General features: G+C 34.9%; 1 protein-coding gene across 2 annotated transcripts in view; it reads right to left on the bottom strand.

Annotated features, from left to right (window-relative positions):
- LOC142983814 (uncharacterized) overlaps positions 1-16,049 on the bottom strand; it is a 43,240-nt gene that overhangs the window by 7,849 nt on the left and 19,342 nt on the right. The window contains exon 1 of one of the 2 annotated variants that reach the window (XM_076130905.1): positions 1,814-1,968. The exons of the other annotated variant lie outside the window; for it this stretch is intronic. The gene's annotated coding sequence lies outside the window, so the exon portion shown is untranslated. Of the gene's footprint in view, positions 1-1,813; positions 1,969-16,049 lie in introns of those variants that run through there. 2 annotated transcript variants of the gene reach the window in all.

Raw genomic sequence — 16,049 nt, 5'->3', positions numbered from 1 at the left:
CTAGTCTAAAATCAATGTTTGTATCAACTAAGAATATGTGAAATTATGTAAATATTTCAAATGGTTACTTGAGTGTAGAGGTTTAGGATTCATTGGGTATTTACATTAAAAAGTATCCTAGTAGTCAAATTTCATAAAAAAAATGATCGTTTTTCATTGAAAGAGTAACGAACATTTGGACATCCGCAGTAAGTATAACTTGACATACTTTATTATAAATCGAGCTACTGCTCTCTGCAGCAGTCGTGCAAAACAAATAAACATTTTGTTATTTATCTGTAACAAATATAACTAATGTTTTAAATTATATTTTTCAAGCGCACTAATGGTAAAAGCCCGTTCATATCATATTTCCCTTAACATGTAAAAATGATTTAAACCAACGTGTTATGGTTCAAAGGTCTTCTCGATTCAGGAATTCTAATTTTAACACCCTAATCCGGAGAATGTGTTAATGAAATAAGACATCTATTAGACATGTTATACTTTGAAGCAAGTTTCGAATTCACTAAAATTATTTGGCGGATTTTGTGTAATTAAAAAAATAAAAAGATCAATGTCGATGTTTTGTGAAAGGGTAAGACGCGTAGTTATCGGGTCTTTTCAAAATGTTTGGATATAAATGGGGCAAGGGAAGATTGTAAGGATCGTACCAAGTGGCGTTCTTTGGTCTCTGTCTACCCCTATGGGAAAAAGGTATCATTTTATATAAGTAAAAATAAATTAAAGAAGAAATTAATGATAATTTTAGTCATTTTGTAATTAAAAACTGTTAAACGAATGTATGTAAGTACTTCGAATTACAGTTGTTTTCACAAAGTAGACACTTCAACTCTTTAAATTCTTATCCGGAAATATTTTTTATATGGCGTAGTAGAAGTGAAAAATGTCTTCCATTATATTTAGAAGGGAATAGAATCACAAAGATACTTAAAATCAAAACTACGTGATTAAAATCCGATATAATTAAACAATATGTTCGCGTACGTAACGTTTAAGGTTTACCCGCAAAGCCTGCTCGCTTGAGTGATCATTGCGCTTAAACGTGTGTTTATTCAGCCAGAAACGATTTTCCGCTGCATTTTAATACGTGGAATAATTTACGGGACAGCCTTTTAAGGACGCCGTAGCTCAAAAGTGGGTGTTTTTGTTAAACATATTTCGAAAGTATCGAGTCGCCACTGACACATTATTTTTGGGGAAATTCACTATTGCCCTGGGCTTATGTCGACCTTATGTGCATAAAACATTTTCTTAATCAATTAATTTACTCAGTATGCTAACGATAGGATAGTATAGAATATAAGAAATCACGTTTTTATGACACGTATCGAGTTATTTTGCGCAGTTTTACTGCATTATGCGTTGTTTTGACACTGTATTTTATTAAGTTAATGGATTTTAAAGTCGAGACAAATCAATCAAAGCATGTAATATTTTCGTTGGCCTAATAAATCACGCCTTTGTACGAGTGAGAGACAGAGAGCAATCAACAGATTATCATTAATCATATAACCCCAGTCATTGTCCTGTACTGTCCAAGTGTCCACCGATAGATGTAATGTTGCTTTTAACTTTGGTTTAAATACTGTCAGACTGGGTTAGATAGCGACTATATGAGAAGAAAATGTACTGATCCAAAAGCGTTTTTAAATATTTTTGCATATCATACGAAAAGGTTAGAAGGTTGTTTTATGCGACAAGAATTTACATAAAAAGGAGGAGTTATTTATAAAAATGTAATAATTTAATTTTAATTTATTTAAAAATATATGTTAAAGCTGAATTTTTGAAAAAAGGTTCTATAGCTTACGTGTAAACTATCTTAAGAACAGTCACAGAAAACGTATGAAAACATCAACAAGTATGTTCAGAGTGTGGTAACGAAAAATACGTGCGTAGACTTAAATATAATATACCATTAAACTTGATACGATGTGAAAGCTTTTTAAACAGAAAATGTTTGATGTGGCGACAATTTTCCCTTCGTCGGTTTTCCCTATCCTTTTACAGAGTATAACAATCCATATCTAGAGGACTCGACAATAAATGCACACTTCGATACGACGGCGGTGGCGGTAGGGACTCGAGACTGTACTTAAAAGCTTGTGAGCGATCGTAAATACTTCGTATTTTATTGCTTTCTCATTTGAAACGGCAAAAACTAACAGTCAGCTGTGCAAGACTTACGTTTGATAGAAAACAATATCGGTAAGAAATAGTTTCTTGAATGCGCTATAGAAAAATATATGTGTATTATTTGGTAGACATCTTTATATGTGTCTACTGCTTATTGTAAAGCATAACTATGACCATGTTTTCTTTATGGAACACTCCTATGTACTTACGAGCATAGAGTCAAAATGTTGGTTCTAACAATAATTGATCTGAATGAATACAACAATACAATTTTAAATATGCGGAATGAAAGGAACGAGGGCAAATTGTAAAGATCAAGTTAAATAGATCTTGTGAATTATAACAATTTGGTTAATCCGGAATAAGCCAACTTTGATGCTTACTTTCAAATGTCACGGTAAGTAGCAATAAATACAGTTTCAACACAAATTGGTTGGACTTCGGACTTCTTAGCCTCTTTGCTTTGATTGGAGAACAATCGTAAAAAGTTTTACCTACTAAGTGAGAGACGTCTCAATTTGCCAACTGTTACAAAATTCCGGGAGTTTTTAGCATTTAATACGAAAATTTGTAATAACTGTTCGCTTCGACGTATGTCTTTAAGCAGGGGTGGGATTTTCCTCTCACGGCTTAATTACTTCTCTGGTGTAGAACTTTTCACCAATCACGAGTAAGTAGGTATTAGCAGCTCTATTGAAGGCTATTATAAAGTAAAGTTTGTAAGTTGAATACTATTTCATAGAAGTTTATCTATTCTGAGTTTTCAATAGTCCTACACTATCTGCTCTCGTTAACGATTAATTGTATTTAGTATTACGATGAATTGTTGGCTTTACGTGGTCTCCTTTGATGACAGATCACTAGTTTTATAAGGGGATTGCACCAAAGCTGTGTCTGTCTGATACACTCTTCACAAGAGAGGAAGAAATGAAAGCTGTATAGACAGTGCACTCACCGGTCAGTTTACGATCATGATAAGTGTCCCACTGAGTGGACGTTTAGCGGTATTTCAGCTAATTGCTTATTTTAAAAGACACGTAGAACGTTGAGGGTTGCTGTCAATCAAGACAACTGTGAATGCCACTATTAAGGACAAGATCTTGGATTGAGCAAATTGAATAAGTGTTTGAAAATTTTGTATTTTTTTGCGGAAATTATTTATCAGCCCAGCCATTTTCAACTTTTTTTTTTCAACTATCCTGGAGTCGGCTTCCAGTCTCACTGGATGCATATTGAAAACATCCTAATAAAACCTTGTATGCCTTAAATTTGTTTAATATATTTTTTGAGGGCATGCAACGTCCTTAACCACCATTTGGCCAGCGTGGTGGACTCAAGGTCTTGCCCCAAAGAAACCATGATAATGACACTATTCATTTAGAAAACAATAAACTTAAATATTAATAAATACTTTCACTTATTCTTAAACCTAGTTTAGTTCTAGAAATGTGTGTGTTAGGGGTCATCACAAATACAATAAATTAATATTTAACGAAGGTGTAAAAGATTTCTATAAATTAGATATCTATTAATAATGGAGGCACATCTATCATATATCGGTGCAGTTCAACGCCTCAGGTAGGCGAGGTTAATTCAATGACATTTTACACCAGCGTAGATTTAAAATAAAGTGTGACTTTTTGTTGGGTTAATTGTTTAAAACCTTTGTGTTTCGTGTTGCAGTCGGGTTTATTTTATTCTGTTGGAACAATTTGCTTCGTATTCGTCTGCTCTACGGCAGGTTTCAAATGACTTTTGTCTATAATTATACGTCGACTTCATATTAGAACTGCAGTGTTGGGAGTAATGGTCCAAAGTGGTTTAATTAAACTTTCATCGAAGGATTTTTGTTGTTTATTTTCAGCAAACTGAAATGAAGGTGTGATTTTATTGTTCAAAGGACTATGCAAAAAATCGTCCCATATCATCAACAGATGCCAAACATATCTCATTAAATACATCTCGACATTATGATTATTTTTTACTATGGCGATATCACTGTAGGATATGGGGTTATCGTGCGATAAAAAAAAATATGTTATACTTATACAGTTTTATTAAGTATTAAGAACTGAATTAAAAATGTACTATTTAACTAAAAAAAACTCGAGACGAACAGCCGTAAGACGTACTTTACCATCCTACTGTGCGGAACATATTCGGAATGGAATTTTTTATATTGAATTATTTCGAGAAAACCAGCTAACTGATTTGCCAAGGTATAATATTCGAGAAGATAATGTCTCCTTAATTAGATCGCGCGTTTATTATTGTTACATATTAATAAACCGAAGTGAAACTGGCAGACGTGCTATTGAACAGTGGTATTGCACATGCCTAACAGGGGCGCGTACGGTTGGAAGATGTGCCCATATAATATCAATTATATGGCATATGGGCAAAGGTCGACATATCGACTTTAATCTACCAGCGGCAATGTTATCGACTATAATAATAGATGAATAATATAACGTTATTTTTGTCTGGATAATAGTTCTGTTGTTATTAAGGGCTCTTTCAATTTAGACGTTTCGTGTCGTACGGCTGCCGCACGTTAACCGTGCCGCTGGTTATAGCCCGATGCCGTACCGCTGCGGTACGTTAGCCGTCCGACACCAAACGCCTAAATTGAAAGCGTATCTGACTGCCGTGCGTTTGTATGTTAGTGTTGTTTTAAATTCATGTGACAGCAGTGTAGCCATGGACTCTGACGAAGAAACATTACTGTTGGTGCTCCTGTTAAAAAATATCAAACAGAAACAAAAACGCCGCGCCCGTAAAAGAACACTACCGATGTTTTCATTAACATGTAATGTTGGTGATTTCCATATTCTTTATCCTAGGTTAAAACAAGACCCAAGCAAATTTTTAAATTACTTAAGAATGTCAAGAGAATGTTTCTACGAATTACTCAATAATTCAATTTCATTTATAATTCCATCCATTTTAAGCAAATAATAAACATGAAAATTCAATGAAATTAGCTGTCACGTTTAGTCACCGCACTATTCAACAGCGAAATGAACACGTGGAGCTTGCGACGTTGCCGTCCTGTCGTCGTGCGTTCTCGGTACCGACACCGCACTGTTGCGGCACCGTGCGATTTGTATGAAAACAAATGACCGTCCGTGCACCGTACGACAAACGCACCGTTTCGGCACTGCTGCGGTCCGACACGATACGGCTAAATTGAAAGAGCCCTTAGTATCTACTTGCACAATGGAGAATGTTACTAGGTATGCCAAATCGCTTGAAATTTTGACACAGTATAGCCTGTATGTATACATATAAACTAGTTTTTGTTTCAGTCAAAAATACCGAATAGTTTTGATTTTATAAGCATTCAAAGTTTCGAAAAATATCGAGTCCCGCTAACAGCCGCGTGAGCGGCTGTGACGTCATACTACATTACCGCGCCGCGTTGGCCGCGTCCCGCTTAGTATTAAGTCGCCAATCGTTGTTGTAGATGTAATAGCTTGCGTAGTATTTTGTTGTGTTTTCGTCCGCTTATGTATAAAATAACTTATAATAATAGTTAATACTATTCGATTAATAAAATGGATAAAGGATTTTAAAAAGGGCAATCGGATAATCTACCTAAAATAAATGGAATAATGGTTGCGAATTATTTGTGAAACAAATAGAGGTTTTGTTGCTTCCGAAATCCTACTTAATATTATAAATTTGAAAGTTTGTGAGAATGTACATATGTACATACATAAGTACATAAGTAATACATACACAAAGTATGTATTTATGTACGTATGTGTGTACGTACGTACGTATGTATGTATGTATGTACGTATGTTTGTATATGTATGTATGTATGTACGTATGTATGTATGTACGTATGTAGGTATGTAAGTATGTATGGATGTTTGTTACTCTTTCACGCAAATTTGACTGAACCGATTACGATGAAATTTGATATATAGCTGAAGACCCAGAATAACACATAGACTACTTTTTATCCTCGAGTTCCCGAAGTATCGGGATTTACGCGGGAAGGGTTTCCATGCGGACGAAGTCGTGGGCGGCTTCTAGTATATTATACATAGGTATAATAAGTAATAATGTTAGATATTTACGATCACTGCATATTATAATGAAACAGTTTTTAACCGAAATAATCGCATACTTATCGATTTTACATTTTTCCTCCCACAGTAAAATCAATAAACTCGCGATCAATCCGGTTAGAAATTGTTTCATTATGAGATGAAGTTATTTATTATTACTTATGTACATTGTACTTACCTACATAATATTAAATTTATTTAGACACAACATATGATTTGCTAGTATTTGAATTGAACATTTTTAAAAGTATTTAGGAATAATTTCAACGCACCGAGCGCGCGACCGCAAGCGGACTGTGTGAGCCAGACTGAGCAAGTGTAGAGTGACGTCACACCGTCACTGAGAGCTAGCGTCGTGCGGTTACAACTTGTTTTACTTATAAATCGAAAACTAATTGACGTATCGAAGTAATTCTTTCACCAGTATTTTTTATTTTTAAACGAGAATATGAAGTGCTAAAAATCAAAATTAGGTAACATTCTCCATTGTTTTTGTGTTATTAATACTTAAAATGTCTAGTTGAACAATTGCTTTTTGTAATTATCGACTAAAATGTAATTTTTTATTTTAAAATAAAAATACTTTATTTTTGTCAAAAGTCTTTTTAAAGAAAAAACCCCCGTCGAATTCCGAACTAAAAATTGGTACAGTTGACTTTTCATGGGACGTAATAATGATATTGAAACTTGTCCCATGTCTGTTGATGGGATGGGACACTGCCCATACATTTTTTTGCATGGTCCTTTGCATTGATGTTATAATATTTGTACCGTTTTAAGGCGCCCATAGCCGGTTGCACTCTCCGGTCGTTAAACGAGCTGTGGCTTAAGCACACATTGGTGCAGTCATTCCAGAGATGGGTGACCGCATAGTGGTATTTGAACTGGGCGTCTTCGTGCTTCGGATAGCACGTAAAAAGTCGGTCCCGATTGCCAATTAAGAGTCAAAGGCCTTCGGACCGCTTAAACAACTTTGGCACTAGGTTGACCACTAACCATTCGATAAGAAGAAGACCGTTTTATTCGTAAGATAGTATCACAATGGCAATATTAGTCTCGATATCGTATTGTTTATTAGAACCGTTTATGCAGTATACTCACAACTAATAATTATGCTTCACTAACTATGGTTATTAATTAACTATCAATAGTAGGTAATATGTATAATATATTTCAGGAACTAGGCCAACTATTCCTGAACGGTCTTGACCCCTGCTTCCGTGAGTCAACAAATCTACGGTAAATATGGTATTGTTTCCTCTATGTGGTTTATTATCGGCGGTATAACAAGATGTATGGATGAAAATGAAGCTAAGGAAGTTTGTAAGAATGTTTTACAGTGCAGCAAGTTTTGTAATTCACTAATTATTTGGCGGATTTTGACAGCGTGAATTAGACAATAAGTAATTAAAAAATATAAAGATTAACTAAAAAGACATACACAGATCATATCGATGTCTTGCATAAAGATGAGTAGTACTCGTTACCGGCGTTCCTGGATAATAATGATTGCTTCGTGAGAAGTTTGTAAGGATCGTACCAAGTGGTGTTATTTGGTCTCTGTCTACCCCTATGAGAACAAGGCGTGATCTTATTTATGCATGTCGAGCGAAAAAATACCCAAAAATTCTACTTAAACATTTCGAAATCGAATGTAGATTTCTCACGGCAATTTCATTGCACTGAAACATTATAGCTGCAGCAATTAAAACGCAAAAAGTAGTAATAATGTCAATAGAGACCACTCAGTATTGTGTTGTAGTTTTACCGACGCGGCGGCGATAAAATAAACTTCATTCATTCAGAGCCACGCGTCTGCAGTTTGTTATTACTTGTAATACGTCTCACTTTTTCTGAACAAAATATTTTATCGCTTGAATATTATTAAAAACAGCGAGGCCTTGGATCAGTTGCTGTTATTTAGTATTTTACAAAAGTCGTTTGAGTTGACTTGAATTAACGCATTGGAGTTTATCGTGTAGTTTATGTATATGCACATGGGCGAAGTCTCGGGCAGGAGCTATTATGTGCTATTTCTGATAATAGCTTAATAACAAAAAATACCCAAGACGATGTGGCCTGTCTTGCGGTCAGTTTCAAATACTTTTTATTAAAGTTTCAGCTGTATTTGATTCAGTATCTGATTTAAATCCTGCCTTTATATTAATGTCATTGATGTATTTACAGAACATTCTGTTAATGATTTGCTATTAAGTAGGTATCATTAAAAACATGTATGTATGGGTAAGCAGTGTATCTCGAAATAAGAATAATAATAGTTAATCGGCTATATGAGTTATCTTAGGGCGCATAAGCTTAAGCAATATTAGGAGTTGAAGTGGTAGCTATGGCCAAAATCGGTCGAAGAGCATCATCATATCTTGAAAGTATTTATGTAATATCACAAATATGTATTTTGTCCAAAACTTTTTGTAGGTAGGCACATAGGATTTGAATTTATTACAACAATAACTTTGGGACCCAAGTTATTAAAGGTTGGAGAGTCACACAATTGCACCCTAATATTAGTTTAGGTTGGGTCAAATTAGGTTCGAGGATTTCAACTTTTTTCAATAAACTATTTTGCGTATAAAAACATCATTGGAAAGACAGCTTTTGTGAAAGTTTGTGTCGTACATGTTCACATAAAGCAGGCTGTCTGGTACAGATACGATAGTAGTCTGTGGTCTGCTTTGTAAACGCGTGACTGTGCGTAATATAGAACATTTAAAACATTTTTATTATGTTGGTACCTACACTATGATTAAGTTCATTTTGGATACTGGGAAGTTATTGCAAGTAATAATTTTTCGTTTGTAAGCATAGATTTTATACTCGGGCTCTTAATTAATATTGATGTTATTATAACCAATAGTATGACTTCCCTGTAATAATATATTATAATTGTAAATTGCAGTTATGAGGTGATAATTGTACCAAATGCTATTTATTTTTTGAAACTTTATGCAAGAAATTTATCTATATAAGAATAAAAGTAAAACAAATTATTTACAATTAAAAATACACAAAAAATAATTCTACTGGATATCGTAGAATTCGCCCGCACCGCTGTTGACGAGAAACGTGCCCAAAATACATTTTATGAAATACATTTGTCCATTAAAACCTGCCATGCTATGTTATTGCACGGCCGATATCTTATTTTAAATACATACAATACATTTCAATAGAAATATTTGTATTTCAGTCTCATTTTCTAGAAGAAAAAATATCATAATACGTGAAAGGCATTGCATCTCAATGAACTTATTACCCTTTCGCGATGAAAGGGGAAATCTTCAGAAGATACCCAAACCCGAACGGAAAGTCGGGGTTTGACGGATTTAACTGAGTGAGGGTGTAGGAAATTGTGGTAATATTATACTAAGATGCGCATTTGAAGTGTACGTTAGTTCCTTAAAGAAGTTGCGATTTCACAGTACTTGCGATTGACGCAAATGATACAACGGTAGCGAAAAACCAAAATGGTTCTCGTCATATCAGTATTAAACATTGGAAAAGTGATGCCTAAAATCCTGCAGACGATCAAGCCCATAATCTCGAAAGGAAAATCACCTTCACGTAGCTTCCCAAGGTGACGTCGTCGTAAGCAAATCTGCTGAAACTTATTAACCTACTTAAATTTTGCGGTACAACTACGCAGTTGTGGGATTCGTGTCATAAAATCCTTGGTATTCGAGGGGAAGGTTTTACTGGGTATTGTGATGGAAATTCGAGATTATACTAAAACGATTTCCGTTCAATCTACATACGTGTCGCGGAGTCGCGGTCCCGAGTGTGCTCCACTGGACTGTATCCCATCTGGCCCGGTGACTTGGCCCGGCACCGGGCCACATGGGAAAAAAAAGTTTTAACTGGCCCGGTGCTATGTATACCGGGCCAGTTGACACAAATCGAGTGCCATCGTCCCCGGTAAGGGGAGAATAGAGGATACGCCTCGTAATTTGTGAAATACTAACTACATGCATCTATGAAAGGGATTGAACTTATAAATCAAACTGTTTAGAATAAAATAATCAGATTTTATTGTGAATGACGCGATATCAACTTGTGTCATAAATCTCAACCTAAAATAGACTATTATAAGTAGTTTTTTTTTTAATATAAACATAATAACAATATTTTTATAATAATATCAATTAACGAAGCCAAATGTAGATCTATTTGAATTTGAATATAATAACAATATTTTTTTAATGCCTCCTAATATTAATCAACGAAGTCAAAATATTGTTATTATATTCAAATTCAAAAAGATCTACTTTTGGCTTCGTTGATTAGTATTATTATAAAAACATTGTTATTATGTTCAAATTTAAAAACATCTACTTTTGACTTCGTTGTTTAATATTAGGTATTATAAAAATATTGTTATTATGTTTAAATTAAAAAAAAAACTACTTATAATAGTCTATTTTAGGTTGAGATTTATGACACAAGTTGATATCGGGTCATTCACAATAAAATCTGATTATTTTATTCTAAACAGTTTGATTTATAAGTTCAATCCCTTTCATAGATGCATGTAGTTAGTATTTCACAAATTACGAGGCGTATCCTCTATTCTCCCCTTACCGGGGACGATGGCACTCGATTTGTGTCAACTGGCCCGGTATACATAGCACCGGGCCAGTTAAAACTTTTTTTTCCCATGTGGCCCGGTGCCGGGCCAAGTCACCGGGCCAGATGGGATACAGTCCTCCACTGCTCCTACCACCCTACTTATGTTTCGCGTGACGTTATCTTCGCACTTTCATCAATCATCCCCAAGCTTTGATGTTTTTCGTTGTGAACTACGATTGCGGAGTTTGTTCGAGTTTATTTATTTTTCTTTTGTTGGATGGATATGTCTCTTTATTGTTAAAGGTAGCTTTGGTAATGTTTAGCCCGATTTCATGTTATACTCGTAACTTGACAGTCGCAGTTAACACTATATTTCAATTTCAACTTTTATTAATTTTTTTGTGTTTAAGACTCGACTGTACCTAAAGGTGAGTATAGACTACGAACTAAACGTCGAGCACGCAGGCCTCTTGTTACAAACCAACGAGCATATTGGTGTAACATTTCGTCGAGCGTATCGGTGTAACATTTCGTCGAGCCACGAGTGCGGGCGATGCGCGGTTGCGGGGTGACGCGGAGGGAGAGGGACACTGTGAGCATTTACCCGTAACATAACGCCGAGCATTTGCAGGAACGTTACATTACATGGAAATGCTTTGCAAACTGAGCTTTTGCCTGTATTGTATCATTCGTAAGAACGTTACATTACACAGAAATGCTCCAGAAAATGTTGTAGTCTATACTCACCTTTAAAGTGTCTATTTTTTAATACTTAATTTTAGCAACAAGCTTGTCACACAAAGAAATTCGTTGCAGTAATAACATGTAGTACACTATATTACTGGTATCTCACACCAGTGTATAATAAATAATATAATTCCTTTGTTATTAGGTGCACAGTAATATTCAGTAGTGAAACAATTGTAGCAAGCTCACTGAAAGCTGCAGCTTACGTTCGATGTTGATTACAACTTTAACTTGAGTCCGTGCGATTGCAGATTTGAATCGCAATCTGTTTTTATTTTTGTGTCTGTGATGATTGTTATTTTCTAAGAAATACCAACGAAACTTAGAAGTGGTTTGTCTTATTACAAACCTAGATATTTTTTTTTTGCAATAGGATTTTTTTTAAGATTATTGTTTCGTCATTTTCATTATATCCAAAATTTCTTTGTGCCAGTCATTCGTACTATAATATTTGCGGCACAAGATTTAGACATCAATGAAGTCGAGCATAACTTATCATAACTCATGTTTGACTACAAAGTGAATCGTATAAGCATGTGGATTATGTAAGCAAAGACCCGTGATCCCCACTTCGTACGCTTGCTTGAGTCTGGATCAACTTAATTTAAAGATTTGAGCCAATCCGCCATAATCGACTTGATTCGCATTTTTACGTCAAGTCCATTTTGATGTTCGTAATTCCTATTATCATAATCTATCGAATCCCCTCAATAGATTAATTCTTTTTTATCTCCACAATGGAATTTGTAATCCCCGATTTTCCTCATCCTTTTCATAAAACGTTTATCCAATTGTATTTTTCTTTTGTGTAATTTGGGTTTTTGTGTTACAATTATATTTTGGAAAAAATGTGTTGACGAGCCAGTTCTAAGAAACTGTCCCGTTGCAAAAAGTAAGTTTATAATCTTCGCATTGAAAATTGTTCTGCAGAAATAAACCACATTAGCGTAATCAGCAATCAAATAATAAAATTTAGGAGAATAATAGTCCCAAATGTCTTTGTACTAGGTTACTATCAATTCACGTGTTAGGCAAAACAATTGCAGATAGTTCTCAGTAGACAATGAGCAGTAATGTAAGAAAATCTAGACGCATCATGCAGACCCTTTTATGCCCAAGTAGCCGTGTCTATAAGTAATTACTTGGTGTGATGTACCCGTCTACGGTATCACCAAAAGGTCGCACGGGCCGGAATCCTTTTAGGCGAAGTAACTCAATAGTGTTTAAAATCTACTTACTTAGAAAACATTATTCAATCAAGACCATTCGATATAAGGCTCGTATGAGATGTGATATTGTTTGTAGAGCTTTGAAACGTTTCAAATGTCAGGGGTCTTCGTCGTCTGGCCACACGACGAGGGTACAAAAAGTTCAGTAATAGTTTTATGTCTGTTGAAGTTTTGTAAGTTATATTTAACTTTATAACTTGGTTTAGCATATCTAAAAATAGATCCTTGTATCCGATTCAATAAAAAAACTTTGCGATAAAGCATCCCAGGGGTGGTTACGAATTTCGTGGCAGAAAATATTGAATTTATTTGAAAAGCCCCCAACGAATTAAAATACATAATTGAAACGCAAAAGTTATTAAGTAGCCTAATTAACATTATTGGAGGGGCCGACCAATACGTGATACGATGAAATTCAATTACTTATCCGCGCTCCTGATAACTTCAATATATTTAAATGAAATGTGACGTTAATGTACAAAATAAGCAGTACCTACATACCGAGGAGTGAAATGAAAACATTTATTTATAGGTCGACGGAAGTAGCAAGTTAGTTTTGTACAAGTATGTTTATTAAGTAACACGACGGAAAAATACACGTGTAAGAGAAAACTCATAAGAGTTGGCAACGAAATAGCACATGCATTTTATTGAAAGAGGAAACCGTGGAAGGCTTTGTAACTGTCGTGAAACGGAGGTGAACCAATGTTGAGTGTAACATTGTAAAAACCTGCGTCCTTGGACAAAAGGGTCAGGTTACGGGTCATTAGCCCTCGAGTAACGTTTCAGATAAAAGTAAACAAGTGATATGGACTATAGAGTTGTCCGTTCACGCGAATATTGAGTACCTACGGACTTTTTATTTGGGTAAACATGGCCAATGATACGTGGGTAAATAATTGTAATGAATTCGTTATCGATGTATTTGGACAAAAAGGTCGATCGCTACTCTGTCCTTAATGCATAACTGATAACAATTGTACCTATATAGAGCCATAGAGGTTATGAGGGGTCGAAATTAAAAGTAATAAATATATAACATAACTAGCAAGTGGAGCTAGTGTGCTCAAAGTTATGATTTGAAGGTAAGTTTGGCATGAATGTGGAACCTTTGATAATTTCATTTTAGTCAGTTAACTCAGTACCTAACTGACAACACTACGGACTAGGTATATAATTATAAATCTTACAATAAAAATTGTGTTAAAATTCAACATTTTGCTAAAAACCTGTGAACTGCAGGATTCAACCCATAATAAAACATTTTTGTTATAAGCCTACAAATTTTCGCAAACAAAACAAAGATTCATAAAATAGAAAAACAGAATACCTTCAAATTAAATAAGCAGGTAGTAAATTACAATTTCTGGCAGGCCTGCTAGAGTGCTAATTACGTTCATTATTTATGGGCTAATCAAGTCATTTGTTACTGTAGAGATAGATCCTCCCATTCATTACGGCTGACTGACTGGCTTCAGGCTGCATTGTGTTCACGACATATGTTTGGAATGACCTACTTACCTTGTAGTACCTAGTATCTACTTCATAACCGTATGTTAGCACATTTAGGCACAAAGCGCTACGTGTGCTTTTATAACATTTAGACTCTCGCATTGCATGTTTAATCTATACTAATATTATAAAACTGAAAAGTTTGTTAGCTTGTTTGTTTGAACGCGCTAATCTCAGGAAGTACTAGGCCGATTTGAAAAATTCTTTCAGTGTTAGATAGCCCATTTATTGAAGAAGGCTATAGGCTCATAACATCACGCTACCACTAATAGGAACTGAGTACCGTTAAAAAAAGTTACAAATATGGGGAAAATTTTGACCCATTCTCTCTTATGTGATGCAAGCGAAGTTAGTTAGTAGTAGCGAAGTCAGCCTGCGACCACTATATTACTACACTATAGTATTCCAATATACATTAAACGTGTGCTTTTATGTTAGTTTCAAATGAAAACGTTCACACAGATTATATTTCCCCACTCGACGAAACCGTTTCAAAAACTTTTTAGCCTTCGTAGTCGCCGTTGAAGTTAAATGTTTCGGACCGGCATCTACCGAGTACCGTCTCAATAGGAGGGTCACGGAAGGTTATCTTTATGCTTTTAACAGGGATGTAATCTTGTATACAAATATGCAGGTTGTTAACGTACCCAATTTCTCTAGATTTGATGAAACGTGAAATATTATAATAGGTCTGTTTTGATCATGCTGGATAAAGCATGTTTGAAGTTGATATTTTTAGATCATGATGCCAAATATAAGAACGAAATTATTATTACTAAGGTTTTTAAGTCTTTTACTAATAAATTTCACTTAAAATAATATTTCAGTAGTTCATAGCAAGTTCAATAATTCAACGATATATTTCAATTTTAAAATATACTTTGTATTCTGTACGTTCAAGATATTTATTTCTCAGTTCTTAAGGAATATCATTTCAGTTTGGAAAATGTATCCATTTATCTCCCGCGTAAGGTGCTTCGTGGAATTCAAACTAATGAATTATATGGTCATACTAGGTATCTTAGAATGTGGTTATTAATATAACAAACCGCAAGTATGGACGACTAAATGCTGAGACTGCCCAAACGGAATGCAATAGCGGTTACCAGAAATTTGATAAGACGATGTACTTACATAAATATCATATATCAGCATTTCGGAGTGAGAATTAGAGGATAATGTTAATGTCCTGGACAAGGCACTAAACAGGGATGACCACGGATGATTATGAGTCACTTTTACTATAGTTCCTGCCAAAGACAAATAACAATTTCCTACATTTAGCCACCGTTTCCGATGGTGGTGGCATTTCATTACTTATTTATTTGTTTCTCTCATTTATTTCTTGTCTCAGTTTGCACCGGGCCTGGGTTTTTTTAGGCATTCTTCTTTATGTGTAGGAATAGGTGAAGCGAGATATATGATAAATCAGCTTTTGAAATAGTTTTATACGCCCTAAGAAGGATAAATTACGAAAACAACTGTTTTGAACCCAAACTTTCGGCTTCATGATTCAGATCTTCAAATAATATTCAATACGAAGGCATCAAAAGTTTCGGTCGAATGCACAACTTGGATATTATTCTATGCATGTCAATGAACTCGAGTCGAATGTCTTAAACCACCCTTCCTCGGACGAGACAGACGAAGACCATCTTGTTTCAACTTGTGTAACACTTCGTAATACTTTAAGACTCGTATCTCTTCAACTTATTAACAAGGAGATTTAGTTTCAGTAGTCATTTCGCCTGTAGAGTTA

Source organism: Anticarsia gemmatalis, chromosome 2, assembly GCF_050436995.1.
Source record: "Anticarsia gemmatalis isolate Benzon Research Colony breed Stoneville strain chromosome 2, ilAntGemm2 primary, whole genome shotgun sequence".
In the NCBI taxonomy this organism is placed as follows: Eukaryota; Metazoa; Arthropoda; class Insecta; order Lepidoptera; family Erebidae; genus Anticarsia; species Anticarsia gemmatalis.
This window is presented reverse-complemented; position numbering and strand designations above follow the sequence as displayed.